Source organism: Dipodomys spectabilis, unplaced genomic scaffold (genome assembly GCF_019054845.1).
Source record: "Dipodomys spectabilis isolate Male_0828 unplaced genomic scaffold, ASM1905484v1 ptg000178l, whole genome shotgun sequence".
In the NCBI taxonomy this organism is placed as follows: Eukaryota; Metazoa; Chordata; class Mammalia; order Rodentia; family Heteromyidae; genus Dipodomys; species Dipodomys spectabilis.
The window spans coordinates 10257399-10275634 of record NW_024870855.1 but is presented as its reverse complement, the minus strand read 5'-3'; the positions used below and the strand labels follow the sequence as shown (position 1 = coordinate 10275634).

At 40.6% G+C, this 18236-nt stretch overlaps 1 pseudogene; it reads right to left on the bottom strand.

The window, feature by feature from the left end:
• Nucleotides 1-12080: 12080 nt before the first annotated feature.
• LOC122120888 lies at nt 12081-12902 on the bottom strand (annotated as a pseudogene).
• Nucleotides 12903-18236: the final 5334 nt, after the last annotated feature.

Below are 18236 nucleotides of genomic sequence, written 5' to 3'. Positions count from 1 at the left end.
TCCCGTGCTCCTGGATTGGAAAGATTAGCATCGTGAAAATGGCAATACTTCCCAAGGCTATCTACAAATTCAATGCGATACCTATCAATATTCCAACCTCATTCTTCAAGGAAATAGAAGAGGCAACTGAAAAATCCATATGGAACAAGACCCTGAATAGCAATAACAATCCTTAACAGAAAGTACAGTGCTGGAGGAATATCAATACCAAATCTCAAACTCTACTACAAAGCCATAGTAATCAAAACAGCTTGGTACTGGCACAAGAAGAGACCTCAGCACCAATGCAATAGAACTGAAAACCCAGAAATGAACCCACAGACCTATAGCCATCTAATCTTCGATAAGGGAGCTAAAAAAATAGAATGGAAGAAAGATAGCCTCTTCAGTAAATGGTGCTGTAGAAAACTAAAGCTAGATCCTTATATATCACTCTGCACCAGAATAAACAACAAATAGATCAAAGACCTTGGAGTCAAAGCAGATACCCTGAAAACATTACAGGAAGGAATAGGAGAAACCCTAGGTCTCCTTAGCACAGGCCAAAATTTTTTTAATAGAGACCCAGAAACACAACAAATCAAAGAAAGGTTGGACAAATGGGATTGCATGAAGCTGCAGAGCTTCTGCATGGCAAAAGACATAGCAAGCAAGATCAATAGGAAGCCCAAGGATTGGGAGAAGATCTTCACTAGCCATACAATGGATAAGGGTCTCATATTTAAAATATACTTGTAATTCAAAAAATTACATCCCCCAGCAACAAGTCCTCAAAGAAACAACAGCCTGATAAATAAGTGGGCTAAAGATTTAAAGAGAAACTTCTCTGAAGAGGAAATAAGAATGGCCAATAGACACATGAAGAAATTCTCAACTTCTCTAGCCATAAAAGAAATGCAAATCGAGCTTGCTGATATAGCTCAGTTGGGAAAGCGTTAGACTGAAGAAATGCAAATCAAAACAACATTGAGATTCAATTCCACCTCACCCCAGTTAGAATGGCTATAATCAAGAACTCTAATAACAACAGATGCTGGATGGGATATGGACAGAAGGGAACCTCACTGCATTGTTGGTGGGAGTGTAAACTTGTTCAACCACTTTGGAGAGCAGTATGGAGGTTCCTCAAAAGACTCCACATAAAGCTCCCTATGATCCAGCAATCCCACTTTTGGGCATTTACCCAAATGATCACAAATAAGACCATACTAAAGTTACCAGCACTACTATGTTCATTGAAGCAGTATTTAAGATATGGAACCAACCCAGATGCCCCTCAGTAGATGAATGGATCAAGAAAATGTGATACACACACACACACAATGGAATTCTATGCCTCAGAAAGAATGATATCGCCCCTTTTGTCAGGAAATGGAAAGACTTGGAAAAAATTATATTAAGTGAAGTAAGCCAGGCCCAAAGAAACATAGCTTCCATGGTTTGCCTTATTTGCAATAACTAGTATATGTCTAGGACAAGCAGAAGGGGTCAAAAGCTATGTACATATGAGCAGATAAGATGATGTTAAGCGAAATGAACTCCAAGATAGGGAAACAAGTGGTTTTTTCTTTCTGGTTATTGTTTCTAACGTATTTATAATGTACCATGTGATTTTCTGGTTTCTTTGTATGCTCCTCTTGTTTTCACTGTATTTGATGTAGATACCCTACATGTTGTATATACACTTCTCTAATTTGGGGATACAGGTTGACCCATTGTAACAATGAAATGTACAAGACACTCTGTTGAAAAAACAAACTTTACAGTTTAGGCCTGGGCAGGGGGTGTGGGCAGTATAGTCGTGGAGGTGGCAGGGAAGGGATGGTAGGGGAAAAACAAAGGAGGAGGCAACAATGTTCGATAGGAAATGTACTCATTACCTTGCTCATGTTATTGTAACCCCTCTGTACAGTATTTTTTACAATAAAAATGTATTAAAATTGAAAAAAAGAAAACAGCAATCTATATAACACACCTAAGAAAAAGTACTTGTGTGCTGATTTTCTTATTACCAAAAGGCTTAAAGCCTGGAATCCTAGCCTAGCTATCCAGGAAGTTGAGGTGAGGATGATGATTCAAAGCCAGTCTGGGAAGTCCCTGAGACTCTTATACCCGTTAACCACTACAGAGGCAGAAGTGGAATGGTGGTCCAAGTGGTAGATTGTCATTCTTGAGGGCAAAAACTAAGGGACAGTACCCAGTCTCTTAGTTCAAGCACTAGTGCAGCCATAGACATGAAATATTCATCCTTGATTCCAGAAACTCAGATGGCAATGTGGGCAATGCCCAGCCGGAACAGGGCCCTTTGTGTTCTGACTTCACACTAGCCACGGTGAGGGAACAACAGGCAATGTGAATGTGAGGACAAGGCCGGGCTCAATGTGTGTCCACTGTAACAGAGAACTTCCCTGCTGTGTTGGACACACAGTAGCTGGATTGGTTAGGTTGGTTGGGTGAAAAGTTGCCTTTTTGCTGTTAGTGTTGCATTAGTATATTATTTCGAAAGATAGTGAGGTTGAAGCGTGGCTTTGGGGAGATCTTTAGATAAAATTAGTGTGTTTGGGGGTTGCTAGATAAGATGAGAAGGTACTTCAGGTCCTTGAGGCCTGGCCTGATCTGGTGGTGATAGGCCAATATAAAATTCTGGGGATTATTGGAGAAGGGAGTTTTAGGGGCATGCATTTAGCCCAACACATCCCCACAGAACAACTTGTGTCAGTCAAAACTTTAGAAAAATGGTTAATCCATTATTTGAAAGTGAAATAGATATCACCAAGTCCCTGGGGGTGTGTGGTGAGAACTTTTGAGGTGCTGGAGACCACTGACAAGGTGTTCCTGGTCATGGAGTGTGTCCACGGACGGGACCTGCTTCACCACCTGCAGGAATCCAGGAGGATGAGGGAGGACGAGGCCCGGGCAGTTTTCCACCAGCTCCTCAGGGCAGTGCAACATTGTCACGAAAATGGCATTGCCCACAGGGATATTAAACTCGAGAATGTATTGATTGACCTAGGTGGAAGGGTGAAGTTATGTGACTTTAGGCTTGGGGGCAAGGTTTATACCAGGACAGGATCTGGATGTCCAATGTGGCAGTTTGCCTTTCTGGGCACCCGAGCACTTCCTAGAGAAGGGATATTATGGAGATAATGATGTATGGAGTCTGGGGGTGGTGCTGTACACAATGCTCATGGGCCAGTTCCCATTCCTGGAGGTGAGCAGAGGCCCCTTCATGCGATGAGACATCTCTCAGAGGAGAGCAAAAGCCTGCTGGCGCTGCTCCTCACGATGGACCCAGAGCGCAAGCCCTCGCTGCTGCATCTCTGGCTAAGGAACACCCAGGCACACCTGCCACTGAGCCACCTGCGCCCCCCCCATACCAGCCTGACCATGATACAAAAAGGGTAATGGCTTTTGAGGACTATAATCCAAAAAAGATGTGGGAAGCCCTGATGCTGGTTAAAGGTTTGATGCCACCATGGCATCATAACTAATATTAACAACAACAAGGGACCAGGGAGTGACCCCACTGGTCAGAGGAGGTGCCCAATTCTTGGACCTCTGCCATACCCTTTACCTGCAGGGCCCTGGACCTCTACCAGGCTAAGAAAAACAATCCATTTTCCAACCAGGCACTCTGCCAGTTGCCTGCCTACTGAGCTGAAGGCACAGAAGGATGGCATCAAATGCACCACCTCTGCCTCTATGCTCTGCCTCCTCTCTGCCCCCTGCACCCAGGGCCCAGAGGAGGAGGAAGAGGAGGAGGAGGAGGAAGGGGAGGAGGAGGAGGAGGAAGAGGATGAGTAGGAGTGCAACTCTCCTTCCCAGCAGCCAGCAGTAGTCAATTCTTCTAGCCCAGACACAGACACAACCTAGGACAACAGCCAGAGTTGGAGAAAAATAAAGCGTAGAATAATAAGAGTCCTGTCTATGATTTAATGAAGTCCTTTTCACCTGTCCAACCCTTGTCTGTGGGTACCAGAGGAGGGAAGAGGGGTCAGAGGAAGGAGGAGGGGTGACAGAGGGACAGATTTCAGGAGGGGAGGGTTTATGACCTGGGTGCCGAATGCACTCAGAGGTATTACCTTCTGAAGTTCAGATCTGTTTCCTTTTGTCTTTCTTCCTGCAGATGAATATTCCTCATATGAGAGAAGATAGACATTGTAAATAAAGTGGATGATTTAAACCAATTATTGCCCAAACTCCATTTCATGTATTCTATTTGTGTCTTTCTGTGTTCCTTATAATGGCAGTAGCAGTATGGATATTCTGCAGTTCAAACCCTAACCTTTGCCTGTCCTCATAGCTGTTCTGCAGGCTGAGTCCTGGAGGATTGAGGTTCAAAGCAACTCTGCTTCTAATGCCTGAGATAAATTGAGCATCCAACAGCCACAAGTAATGAAAAGTGCTTCTCCAAAGAAAAAGTTGTGAGGTGCTGTCAGATCAAGTGCATGTCACCCTCATCATGGCAAATTTTTATTTTAATTTTACTTTTTGTTTTTAATTTTGTTTTTTGTATTTTTCTTTTTATCATCAAGGTGATGTACAGAGGAATTACATAAGTCAGGCAAGGAGTTATTTCTTTGTGGGAAATGTTTCCCCTTGTCTCACTCTCCCCCAGTTTTTCCTTCCCATCATCCACATGATGCATAGTTCATTTTCAACATAGTACCACTGCTGCATTTGTTCACCCTTTAGGACCATGTTAGAAGGACAAACAGGTTCAAATCTGCTTTGATATCTGTAATGCCACTCCATGTCTTGTCTTTGTAAAAGACAATGAATTAACTCTGTTGCTTTCCTGACTAGGGTTTCTCTCGGTTACATTATTTTATATCAGAGGGCACTCAAGAAAATCTTTAGAGTTCCTGGAAATAGAAGAGCCCCAGGGCTCCAAACATGGGTGGTAAAGCCCTGCAAATGTAACTATTAGGGATGCTGAGAACAAGTTCAATGCCAGGGAAGGCGCAGAAAAGCCCAAACACTCTCAAAGCCTGCAATCAGCAAAAGGCACAAAAGAGGTGTGGCTCAAGTGGTTGGAGCAAGTCTGCACCAGAGCACAACACCATCAGTTTATACCTATTAGTAGAAAAAAAAGAACCCAAACACCCACCAGCATTGAGCTACCTCCCCAGTCTATTCTGAAAATAAGGTTTTCAGAAACTTGTCCCAACACTACAGTTCAGGAAGTCAGTAACTGAGAAGGTTATGCCATATTTAGGTTATAACACAGCCCAGCAGAGGTTTGGGAAGCCCTCATTGGCAGGTTCCATTGGGACAATGGGAACTTAACACCACATCATCAGAAGGAGCAGCAGGAGATACCTCTAGCCAGGTGAGCCGCCCATTCCCTAGGCCTCTGCCCTGATCCTCTCCTACAGATGCCTGGTCCTGGACCCTATCAGAAAAGCAAACAGTGTCCCCTCTAGGCATCTTTCTAGCTGCCTGACAGCTGACAACGAATAGCATGAAGATGGCAGCAAATGCACCACCTCTGCCTCTATGTCCACTGCATCCAGGGCACTGAGGAGGAAGAGGATTAGGCCTCAGCAGAGAAACCTGTGGTTTGCCCAGTGTCTCAACCCCTGACTATATCAGGGTTTGGAGAAACATGAAGCTTAGACCTGTTTCCTTTTTGTCTTTCTTCCTGCAGATGAATATCACTAGGAAGGAAAATACTTGCAAAAGCTATTTCTTATAATATGTAATGGTTTCTTAAAGTCAATAATTGCTCCAGGGCTGGGAAGGTGGCTCAGTGGTAAAGTGCTTGCCTTGCATGCCTGAGGCCCTGGGTTCGATTCCTCAGCACCACATAAGCAAAAAGAAAAAAGCCGGAAGTGGCGCTGTGGCTCAAAAGGTAGAGCGCTAGCCTTAAGCTGAAGAGCTGAGGGACAGCGCTCAGGTCCAGAGTTCAGGCCCCACGACCGAACCCCCCCCCCAAAAAAAAAATATTGCTCCGAAGTCCATTTCATGTTTTTTAGTTTTGTCATTCTGTGTTCCTTATTATAGCAGTAGCAGTCTGGATATTGTGTAGTTCAAATCTTAACCCTTGCCTGTCAGTTATTCTGAAGATGAGTCCAGGAGGATTGAGGTTTGAAGCAATTCTGTTTCTGATGCTCAAGGTAACTTAAGCGTCCATCAGTTATGTATACTTAAAAGTGCTTCTCAAAAGACTACGAAGTGAGCTGCTTTACGGGCAGAAATGCACCTCATTCTCAACTCGGTACCATTTTTAGAAGGGCAGAGAGGTTTAACTCCACCTCTGTGTCTGTAATGCCTCTCCACGTCTTGCAGTCCTTGTAAAAGCCCAGTACCTCTGTCACCTCACTTTCATGAACCAATGTTCTAATCAGTTAGCTTATTTTACATCAGCAAGAATTCAAGAAAGCCTTTAGTGCTTCAGGAGAGAGAATAGAGCTAGGGATCTAATCAAGCGTAGGTAGCACATGCCTGCAAATGTAGCCACTTCAGAGATTCAAAGCCAGTGTCAGTAGAATCATCTCTGAGACAAAAGGCATGGGAGTCTGCACTCGCAGGTGTGGCTCAAGTGGTTAGGGCTGGTCGTCACCAGAGCACAACACCTTGAGTTGATGCCCCTTAGCAACAAAAAAAGGGAATCAAAAACCACAGCCCTGAGCTTCTCAGCCCATTCTGAAAACAAGGTTTCCAGAAACTTGTCCCAACCATGTATTTCAGGAAGACAATAATTGAGAGGTTTACAGAGAAACTCTTCAGATAAAGGAAAAGAAATGATGTTCACAAAGTGTATTACAGAGATTACAAAACCAATCATACATAATCTGTGATTCCCCAGTGAAAAGTGAGGTCAAGGCAGCCATCTGATGTCCACAGGCAGTTCTGGCTTGGGACTGGGGCCCAGCTTACACTTATGCGTTGGGGACACCTGCCTGCACCTCAAATCTTACCATTCAAGGACTGTTTTCTCTTTGTGTGAGAATGGCATTGGGTTTTGATGGGTATTGCATGGAATTTGAAGATTGCCTTTGGCAGTGTGGTCATTTCCCCCATATTCTGTCAAATCAGGAATATGCAAGATCTTTCCAAATTCTGGTGTCCCTGTTTCCTCATACAACTTTTATAGTTTACGTTGTTTAGGTATCTCCTTGATTCAGTTTATTAGTAGTTACTTTTGATGGTCATTGTAAGTGGAGATGTTCTCTTCGTTTCCCTCCCCAAATGCCTATTGTTAGTATACAGAGAAGCTACCCTTTTTAAAAGTCAGGTTTATATCAGTCTACATTGCAAAAGGTATTTATCAACACCAGGAGTTTAGAGATCAAGTTTTTATGAAGCTTTAGGTATAAGCACATTATCATCTACAACTAGGGATAGTCTGATTTCTTCCTTCCCTTATTTGCATCTCTTTTCTTTCTCTTGCCTTTGGGCTGTGGCAAGAAATTCCAGTACTATAATGAATAGGAAGAGAAAGGGGGGGACATCCTGTCTTCTTCCTCTAAAACCAGAGGAAATGGTTCCAGTTTTGCCCTATTTAGAATAATGTTAGCTGTAAGTTTTTCCTAGATAGCCTTTATTGTTAAGGCATAAATCATCTTTTCCTAGTTTTGTATCTTAAGTTTATATCTTAAGAGAAAGTTGGGTTTTATCATAGGGTCTTTCTGCAACAATTGACATGATCATGTGATTCTTGTTTTTGTTTTTTTTAATGTGCTGTATTTGTTTACTAATAAATGTGTAGTGAATCAACCTTACACCCCTGGAATGGATCTAAGTTGAGGTAGTGTATAATTTTTGTGTGTATGTCAGCACTGTGACTGGGCACTATATCTAAACTTTCGCACTCAAGGCTCTGGTGTTCTACCACTTGAGTGACACCTCCATTTTTGGTGTTTGCCTGGTAAATTGGAGATAAGAGTGTCATGCCCATTCCTGCCTGGGCTGGTTTTGAATATACCATATAATATTTTAATATTATTATTATATGAGTTATTATAATATATTCTATATATAATATTAAAAATTATATTATTTCTGACTTTTTTCTTGTGCTGGTACTGGGGCTTGAATTCAGGGCCTGGGAACTGTCCCTTGGCTTTTGAGCTCAAGGCTTGATGCTCTACCACTTGAAACACACCTCCACTTCAGTCTTTCTTTTTTGTATTATAATCTTACCCATTATTTGAATATCATTACTCAAAGCTTGGAACATTCTTCAAGTAGGTTATCTTATTTCATTTCTTCTTTTTTTTTTTTCTGGTCATGGGGCTTGAAATCTGGGCCTGGGCTCTGTCCCTGTGCTCTTCAACTCAAGGCTAGCACTCTACCACTTAAGCCACAGCGCCACTTCCAGTTTTCTGGTGGTTAATTGGAGATAAGAGTCTCACAGACTTTCCTGCCTGGGCTGGCTTTGAACTGCAATCCTCAGATCTCAGCCTCCTAAGTAGTTAGGTTTACAGGCGTGAGTCACCAGAGTCCCACATTATTCTATCACTTTTATTGTTTAGTCAATTAGCATAGAAATTTGGTATTTTTTCCATGAAAGAAGGTGGACATTGGTACATATGTTAGAATGGTGTTTCCTGTATTTTTGTTCTGGCCTTTTATGCTTTGTAAGGTTTGGGGTTGTTTTGAATCATGGGGATGGAACCCAGGGCCTTGTGCATGCTAGGCAACTATATAACGGTTGTGAGGGAAAACTTAGTGTAGAAGGGGATGCTTGGGGGGAGGGCTGCTTGCTAGTCTGTTTTGGAGAGTTGTTGGATTTATTTTATTCTTCTTCCTTCTCAACAGATTTTAGATATCTTCATTACATGGACTGAGACCAAGCACATGTGGAAGTGTTGCTCATGGAAGTTAGTGAGGACATTAAGGAGTTCTATTTGCACATTGGTCAATGCATGGTCCTTGTCAGTGGAGTATTGGCTTCCTGCCAAAGAGCCAGAAATAAAAGGTACTTGAGAACTTCTTTAGGGAGAGACCATGCCTCATTTATTGTGGTAAACTTGGCATGTAGTCCAAATAAAATGCTCCTAGCTTCACGACAGACTTAATAAAAAATGTATTTCATGATCATTTTATGACATATTTTGTTGAAGAAGACCAGCACTTTTGTGCGTAATGTAAAATTTCAATGTTTAACTAATAACCATATTCCTGTATCAACTACAAAACTGTGTCATTAACATTTTTACACTAAACTAGCTTAATAAAGTATAAAATTCAAAACAAGGGACCTGCAATGCCTGCAATCTTAGTTACTCAGGAGGCTAAGATCTACCTGGAAATTCACAGCTGGAGGCCAGCCTGGGCAGAAAAGTCCCTAACTCTATTTCCAGAATAGCCAGCAAAAAAGCAAGATAGTGCTGGATGCATGGCTCAAATGGTAGAGCTCTAGCCTAACAAGTCAAGCAAAAGGCCCTGTGTTCAAAATCCAGTACCCTCTAAATAAATAAATATAAAATAAAGTATAAAATTCATACAGTGTATGAATCAAGAATGTAAGAGCAGCTGGGACATTTGAAATTCAACAGAAAATACTTGCAAGTATTTTAATATCTGGACAAATGAACAGAATTGTGGGTTGAAAATTTTATCTATAAGAAACCTGGGGATAAAAAAAAAAAAAAAAAAAAAAGAAACCTGGGGAGATGGCTAAAATATCTGCTTTTGCTAACTTTTTGTTTTTTTGCCAGTCCTGGGTCTTAAACTCAGGTTCTGAGTTTCTGCGTCCCTGCGTTCTTTTGCTCAAGGCTAGCAATCTACCACTTGAGCCACAGTAGCACTTCTGGCTTTTTCTGTTTATGTAGTACTGAAGAATTGAACCCAGGGCTTCATGCATGCTAGGCAAGTACTCTATCACTAAGCCACATTCCCAGCCCTGCCAACTTCTTTTTGACAAATAATATTTTTAAATATATTTGAACAATTTTGTTACTTCAATTTGTAGCAAGTAATTTTTTTCCAAATAACTTTCCAAAGTGGTATTTTATCACTTTCTTACTACAAAAATACTGTGCATAAACAAATTTTGCCAAGCACATTTCCTCTTGAGTTATCTGGGAAAATTGCAGGGCTTTATTATAACTAAGGAGAGCTCCAGATGATTCTGTTTCAAGGAGATAATATGGCATGTGATTTCCTAAAAATAATGGCTAACATAAAATACCTCATAAGAAAAAGCAATATATAAATGGAATTTCATGAATTGTTTTGCATGTAACAATATGAGAAAACACTAAATAGTTTAAAGATCTTAAGGAGAGACAATAGACAATTGTGATCTTTCTTCAGTATGTCAAAATAGAAATGACAGCACACATCATTATAATTGCGCCTTAAGTTCACATATTTCTTCCAAATATTCAGCCTATAGCAATGTGTTTATCTAGTCACCAAAAATGTGCTTAATATTAACACACAGAAAGCTTAGCAAAAATGATGTGATTCTGTGGGGAAAATATTTTTGCGCACTGTAAAATACTTTTCTGAATAATTCACTTTCTTTAATTGTTCAGAAATGGCCCTTACTTGGAGGAAATAAGCTCCTGAACAGGACTTGATAATAATAATATAATGAGAATTGAGGGTCATGTAGTCTTTGGAACAATATCTCAATTCTGCCATTGCTAGGAGAAGGTAATTAACACCAATACATTACAATCCAGTGAAAATATTTATGTAAGTAGGTGGTAGGGTGAATTCAGCCCAGAGTCATAGCTTGTTGATACATTTGGTCAGAACAGGGAAACAAGCTTTAAAAAATAAAAGCATCTCAGGGGAAAAATAGAATGCACAACTTTTCCAAAATGATTCAAGATAATATTCTAAAATACAGAAGGCAACTTGAATCTGTGCATTACCAGGGAAGAATAGACAGAAATGTAACCAACAGGCAGAACTTTCCAATGAAATATTACAGATTTCAAAGCAAAAGAATCCTTAGGAGAGCCAAGCAGAAAGCAGTCATTAATGTATAATTAGCAAAAAAAAGGGGTTAGACTCTAATATTTAAACCATAATATTCAAAATTTGGCAAAATGTTTAAAACCTACATAGAAAATATGAAAAGATTTCTCTTTTGTTTGAAAACATGCTGAAATTAAATCATCCATAACAGCTGTAACTTATTCTGACATAAAACATAAGAAGCAATATTAGAGTTGGTTTTGTGTATTATACATTTTAGCTTTTTTTTTGCCAGTCCTGGGGCTTGAAGTCAGGGCCTGGGCACTGTCCTTGAGTTTCTTTTGCTCAAGGCTAACACACTACCACTTGAGCCACAGGGCCACTTCTGGCTTTTTTTGTATATGTGGTACTGAGGAATCGAACCCAGGGCTTTGTATATGCTAGGCAAAGCATTCTACCACTGAGCCACCTCTCAGTCAACATTTTAGCTTTGAAAGCCATAGAAATCAGTTACCCCAGTTTTTATTCCCTACAAAAGTTTTCCAGTTTTCCAAACCATTATGCATAAATTTAATTAAAATATATTGACAGGTATATATATATACATCATATATCTTTTTCATAATTTTTAAATAAAAATGAACTCAATGACTTGAAAAAAGTTATTTGCTGCAATGAGTTTGAGGGGAAATTTTATAATCTGTACCATTATGGATACAAAGTATCATGGTTTGACTTTTTAGTGCATGACAGGGAGGAATCATGAGAAAAAGGTCAATATGAAATCATTTGGTTATTTTTAGTAGCAACATCTAACATTCGAAAGGCCTCTTTGCTCTTTTGTCTAATTGCAGTAGAGTCAAGTATACTTATTTTCACATCTGTTATAACTGCTATCACAAAGGAGAAATAATATTGTCTTGTTTTCCAAAAGATTTATACACAAAAAATTTGATTCTCCCTTCTTCGTCCCGCCCCTCCCCCCCCCCCCCCCCCCCGCCTCTACCCCCCTCCCCCTCCGCCCCTACCCCCCTCCCCCTCCTGCCCTGGGGAACTTGTGCAAACCGATATAAGATCTAAATTCTTCACATAACACATAAAGAAGGCAAAAACTCTTCAGATTTAGTTTTTGAAGTCTGGAATGCTGGCACTTTCCAGTCAGACAACAGTTCTTCATTCCTGTAATCTGGGTCAGCAGTCTAGAGCAGCAGACATGATTTCTTCTGGGGCTTTTTCTTTTCCACTGGTGTTTTTTTAATTTATCTGTCTGACTAGATCATAAAATATCTCATCAACATTAATTAGTCTTTGACTTTGCAGAAGATACTAACAAGGCACAGTTTCTTATACCACTGTCTTGCTAAATTCTGGCCCTGTTCCTTGCCAACTACTAGCACATCAGGTCACCAGATCACATTTATTTCCAACCAAAATCACTGGGACATCTTCTGTATCTTTAATTCCTAACATCTGTTCCCTGAAGTCCTGTAAGTCATTAAATGTAGACTGAACTGTAATACAATATACAAGTGCAAGCCAGGTGCCGGTGGCTCATGCCTGTAATCCTAACTACTCCGGGAGGCTGAGATCTGAGGATCAGGGTTCAAAGCCAGCCAGGGCAGCCAAGTCTGTGAGACTCTTATCTCCAATTAACCACCAGAAAGCTGGAAGTGGCACTGTGGCTCAAATGGTAGAATGCTTGCCGTTAGCTTAAGAGCTCAGGGACAGCGCCCAGGCCCAGAGTTCAAGCTCCATGACCGACAACATCAAAAAAGAATATACGAGTGCAAACCCTTGGCTATTCTTCAAATACAAATTCCTCATTGCTGTAAATTGCTCCAGTCCTGTTGTATCTAGGATTTTCAGCATGCACTGTGGGGATCTACTTCAACTTGCTTCCTGTAAGAATCTTCTATCATCGGGTCATATTTTTGAACAAAAATGACTTGAACAAATTGAACTGTCAGTGCAGACTTCCTCATGCCTCCTGAGCTGAGGACCATTAGCTTGCACTCACACATGGTGTGGTTTGTTTACATACTGACATTCAATATTGCTTGTTTTCTTTAAATATTTACAAATATCATGACTGTTTCAAAACTGACAAGTGAGGCTATAGAGTTTGGTGCTACAGTCCTAGCATAAAGTCCTGGATTCTTAACATCCCACAGTCCAGCATCTCCTCTTCTTCCTCCTCTTTCCCCTCCTCCTCTTTTTCCTCTTCCTCTTCCTCCTCTTTCCTCCTTAAGGCCTTGGTTCCATTCAGGATCCTGCTCTGCACAGCAATAGTATCAGATGTGGGGCCTCCAGAAAGATTTTTTTTTTAAATTTCTATCTTTAAGTTGTTGTACAAAGGAGTTGCCATCACCAAAGCAGTTTATGAATACAGTGCATCTTAATCAATGCCAACCCTTTCAACACCCTCACCCCCCCCCCAACTCTTCCTTTCCCTCACTTATCTTAATTTTTAAATTAAATGTATTGAAGTTTTTGCGTTTAACAAAGCAGTTTATGTATACAACACATCTTAATCTATCCCTCCTTTCTATATGTGTTGGTCCACCTTTACATTTTTAGCAATAGGAATAGATCAGTGTCTGCCCGTCTCCACCATGCTGTCTGATGAGCTCTGACAGATGTGCACACATGTGTATCTGTGTCATTTCATTTTTTAAACAGTCTCTTTACGATGTCTAACTTAATCAACACTGAAATAGCTTTGGCATGATCATCAGAATCCATAAATCAGAACAAATGTTTATAAATTGGATTTTCACAGTTTACTTAAGCAAAGGTCTGTGAATTACCATTTTAATACAGCTCTCTTCAATCCATCTCCTAGGCTCACTTTTAGAAGGTGAATAAATGTTTGTTAGACAAAATGAATTACCAACTTTGTTTCTAAATTAAGCTTCTCTATGCTTTTAGTTAGTAATAAACAACTTTAAATATAGCCTTTAAATCTGGGTCTAAGTTTTATTTATTTATTTATTGGTCATGGGACTTGAACTCAGGGCTTGCATGCTGTCTCTGACCTTTTTTACTCAAGGCTAGTGCTCTACCACCTTGAACCACAGTGAAACTTCTGTTTTTTAGGTGGTTAATTAGAGATAAGAATCTCACAGACTTTCCCAGGCTGGCTTCAAGCCATGATCTTCAGATTTCAGCCTTCTGAGTAGTTAGGATTACAGGTGTGTGCCACCAACACCCAGCATAAGTTACTTTTAAATAACTTTTTAGTTCACTAATTATTGGATTATTGAAAGATTAAAAAAAGGTACAAAAGACACCTTCAGACTCCTGCACCACTAAGACTATGCTAGATATGATTAGTCTTTGCAGTTTGATTTTTATATTCTTCTTGATACTTTATGCTAATCAAAATAACTGTACATGAACTTTGAACTACTTTAAAACTTAACTACACTCATGGTCTCCTGTTAATTGTGTTTCTTTTAAATAGCTACAAGGAACCTATTGCACAGAATTTATTCTGAAAATACTCTGCTGTTGGAACTTCAGGTTATTTCTAGTAATTTGTCATTAAAATCCCCCTTGTGGGTCAGGTACAGAAAACTTGCATCTATTTCTCAGATATGTGGGAGGCTCAGATTGGAACAACTGTGGTTCTATGAGCCCATTTCTCAACAGGGAGAGTGGGGCACAATGGTACATGCCTGTCATCCCAACTATAATAGGAAGCAAAAAACAGGCTGGTCAAGTCCCAGGTATGTGCCTGGGGAAGAAGCAAGATCCTATCTCAAAAATAACCAGGGCAAACTAAGAGCTAGAAGTGTGGCTCAGTAGTAGAGTACCTACCTAGCATACAGGAGGTTCTAAGTTCAAATGCCAATACTGCTATCATCATCACACTGCCTGAATTATACATCTCTAGACTGAAGGAATTCTTATTCCATTGCTTCTTTTCTATGATATGTTTTCACCTGTGGCAACGCTTAGTCAACACTGTTATACATGTTCAAAAGACTTTTTTTTTCATATGCTGAGCTTTCTCATGAGAAATTCTTTGCCAAATAGTTCTTCATGGTGCCTACGAAGTATCTGAATTTCTCTTACTTCACCAATACAGACAGAAAATGTCACACTATTGCTGCTTAATTTGTATATCTTCAATATATCCTGGGTCTTTCTATTTATCTGCCGCCCTATGTGCTATATAAATAGATCACTTTGAGTGTCTATTTACATCCTTTCATGGTGGGTTTTTTTCATTTTTTTTCTTTTTTCTTTTGTTGGTCATGGGGCTTGAACTCTGGGTCTGGGTGCTGTCTCTGAGCTCTTCAGCTCAAGATGAGTGCTCTACCACTTGAGCCCCAGTGCCACTTCCAGTTTTCTGGTGGTTAATTTGAGATAAGAGTCTCACAGACTATCCTGCCCAGGCTAGCTTTGAACCCTGATCTTCAGATCTCAGCATCCTGAGTGGCTAGGATTACAGGCATGAGTCACCAGCTCAAGTTGTTTTTTTCTTAGTGAGCTGGAATAGATCTTTATATATGGCCTCTTGGAATATCATCTATATTGCAGATACCATCCCCAGATTGTCATTTGCCTTCTAGACATATTTAGGGTCATAGCACCAAACCCCAAGCCTGGGCATAGATGTGGAGGGCCTATGTTCTAATCAAGAGGGAAAGATTTAAAAATATGTATGGGTGAAATCTTCAGGTTTCTGGCTAGATGAGAGATGAGAGAGAAGAATGAGGTACCCATACTACTCAGACCGTGGACCAAGGCAGTGACATGCCCTGGGTGCTTTGGCCTGAGTACAGGGCAGCAAGTAGAAGCTGCTTTGGATAGAAGAAAATGGCCTTAGAGTCACTGCACCAAGTGAGGCCTGAGTAGGGCCCCACTGCTTAGTCCAGTCCCTGGCACAGGTGTTGAGTAAAGTAGACACACTGGGGTAGAAAGACATGAGAATCGATAGTGGGACCGACATAACACTTTCACTCATTGAACGTTAGCTACAAGGCTGTGCTACATTTTTCATTTTGTGGATGTCATAGCACATTAGCTTTCAAACTTTCTTTCTTTCTTTTTTTAACCTGACCCAAAGTAAGAAATACATTTTATGCCATGACCCAGAACCTATAAAAAAAAAATTCGCTCTACTATACATTTACACTCTGGTATTTTATATCCTATTATATTTTATTTTTAAAAAATACTAGCCACTGACCCTCTAAATTGATTTCATGACCCACTCCTGGCTGGAAAACTCCTGCTTTCCCCCCATGTGTGGGAAGAGGGAGCAGAGCAGGAGGGAGATTGGTGGGGGGGTGAAGGAGAGAGAGACAAAACTAGTGATGCCATAGGACTCTTCTCTCCCAGAGGAGGGAGCATCACTAAAAGGGGAGAATTTTTTGCTCTTGAGAAGAAAAGGGAACTGTCAGGAAAATCACTAGAGATTTTGTTTAAAAAAGAAGGAGCAGATATAACATTTGGCTGATACCAAGTGTCCCATGATGGCTCTTCTTCTTCCCACAATGCCCTAGGTGCCTGCTCAACCAATGAAAAGAGCTGGGGCAAGCCATCCAGCAATCAGTGCAAAGCCCAGGGGAGGAGGTAGGTGAGGACTAGAGAAACACTTTGCCAGAAGACTCCTTTGGACTCTTCTTTTGCTGCTTTCCTTTTCAAATAAAATTTCTCTGTCTGCTTTAAATACTTACCTGCATTTTAATTCTTTAGTAGAGGGAGAAAAAAAATCCCCACCCCTAGACAGCATCCTCCCAAAGTAAAAGACAGTTGTCTGATGTCTGGTAAAGGCCTAGAGTCATACTGACAAAACTGTATAGAAGATTATACAGTGCCATAGATATTCTTTTTTTATGGACAAAACTAAGTTTGGGAAGTGAAAAATTTATTATATCTCCAGTGTGGATGGCCAGTCTTATCTAAATAGCTGAAAACATTTGCAGAACAAAATAATTTCATCCTTTTTTTTTTAACCCAGAATTGAGCTTCTTTGAATGTGGAGCCTTTTTTAGCCTTTCTTTCACCTGGGAAGGGCTAATGGCATCCTTCACAGGTCAGTTTTCATGCAAAATCACAGGTGCTTGATACTCAGTCTTCAAGAACTTCACAACAAGGAGAATCTTACAAGATGGAAGTTTTAGCAAAGTTTTATTTTAGTGTAACAGGAGAAGAGAGAGAATGAGAGAGAGAGAGAGAGAGAGAGAGAGAGAGTTCTCCCATGCAGGAAATGGACATATATGATTCAAAGTAGCGACTCCTCTCTGTAGCTTTTTTTTTCTTTTTTTTTTTTTGTCAGTCATGGAGCTTGAACTCTGGGCCTAGGCACTGTCCCTGTGCTCTTCAGCTCAAGGATGGCACTCTACCACCTGGTTTTCTAGTAGCTTATTGGAGGTAAGAGTCTCACAGACTTTCTTGCCCGGGGCTGGCTTTGAACTCCAATCCTCAGATCTCAGCCTCCTAAGTAGCTAGGATTATAGGCATGAGCCACCAGAACCTGGCTCTCCATAGTTTTTATCATTTCTGAGGTGGGTGGATACATGTAGTCATGTACATACTTGTCATCCTAGCTACTCAGGAGGCTGGGGTTAAGATGATGAAGGTTCAGGTCAATCCAGAAAAAAATAGATCATGGGGCCCCATCTCAACAGAAAAAGCTGGATATGGTGGCTGGGTGCTGGTAGCTAGCAACTGAAATCTTTTTTTTTTCATTTTTTAAAAATTGTGAAAATACCATACAGAGGGGTTACAATTACATGGGCAACATAATGAGTACATTTCTTATCAAGCACTGTTGCCTCCTCTTTTGTTTCCCCTTCCCATCCCTTCCCATCTCCCCCCTCCCCCTGCCTCCTCTACCCCCTTGCCCCCACCAAAGTTGTGAAGTTCGTTTTTCGACATAATGATTTGTACATCTCATTGTTGCAATGGGTCCACCTGTATCCCTATTTAAACCATTTGTTTTTTCCCTTCCCCTCCACAAATTATACCAACATCAAATACAGTGAAAGCAGGGCTTATACTGTGGGGGAGGGACATACAAAGCAACAAAGAAATCATCTTATAAATATGTTAGAAACAATGGCATGAAAGCAAAAACATTTGAATACATATCTTAGGGTTCATTTCCCTAACATCACCTTATCTGACCTTTTCTGCTTGTCTCAGACATATACTAGTTATTGCAAATAAGGGAAACCATGGGACCTATGTTTCCTTGAGCCTGGCTTACTTCACTTAAAGGAATTTTAACTACTCAGGAGGCTGAGATCTCATGATTGCAGTTCCAAGCCACCTCAGGCAGGACAGTGTGTGAGACTCTAATTTCCAATGAACTACCAAAAAAACCCCACCAAAACCCACAA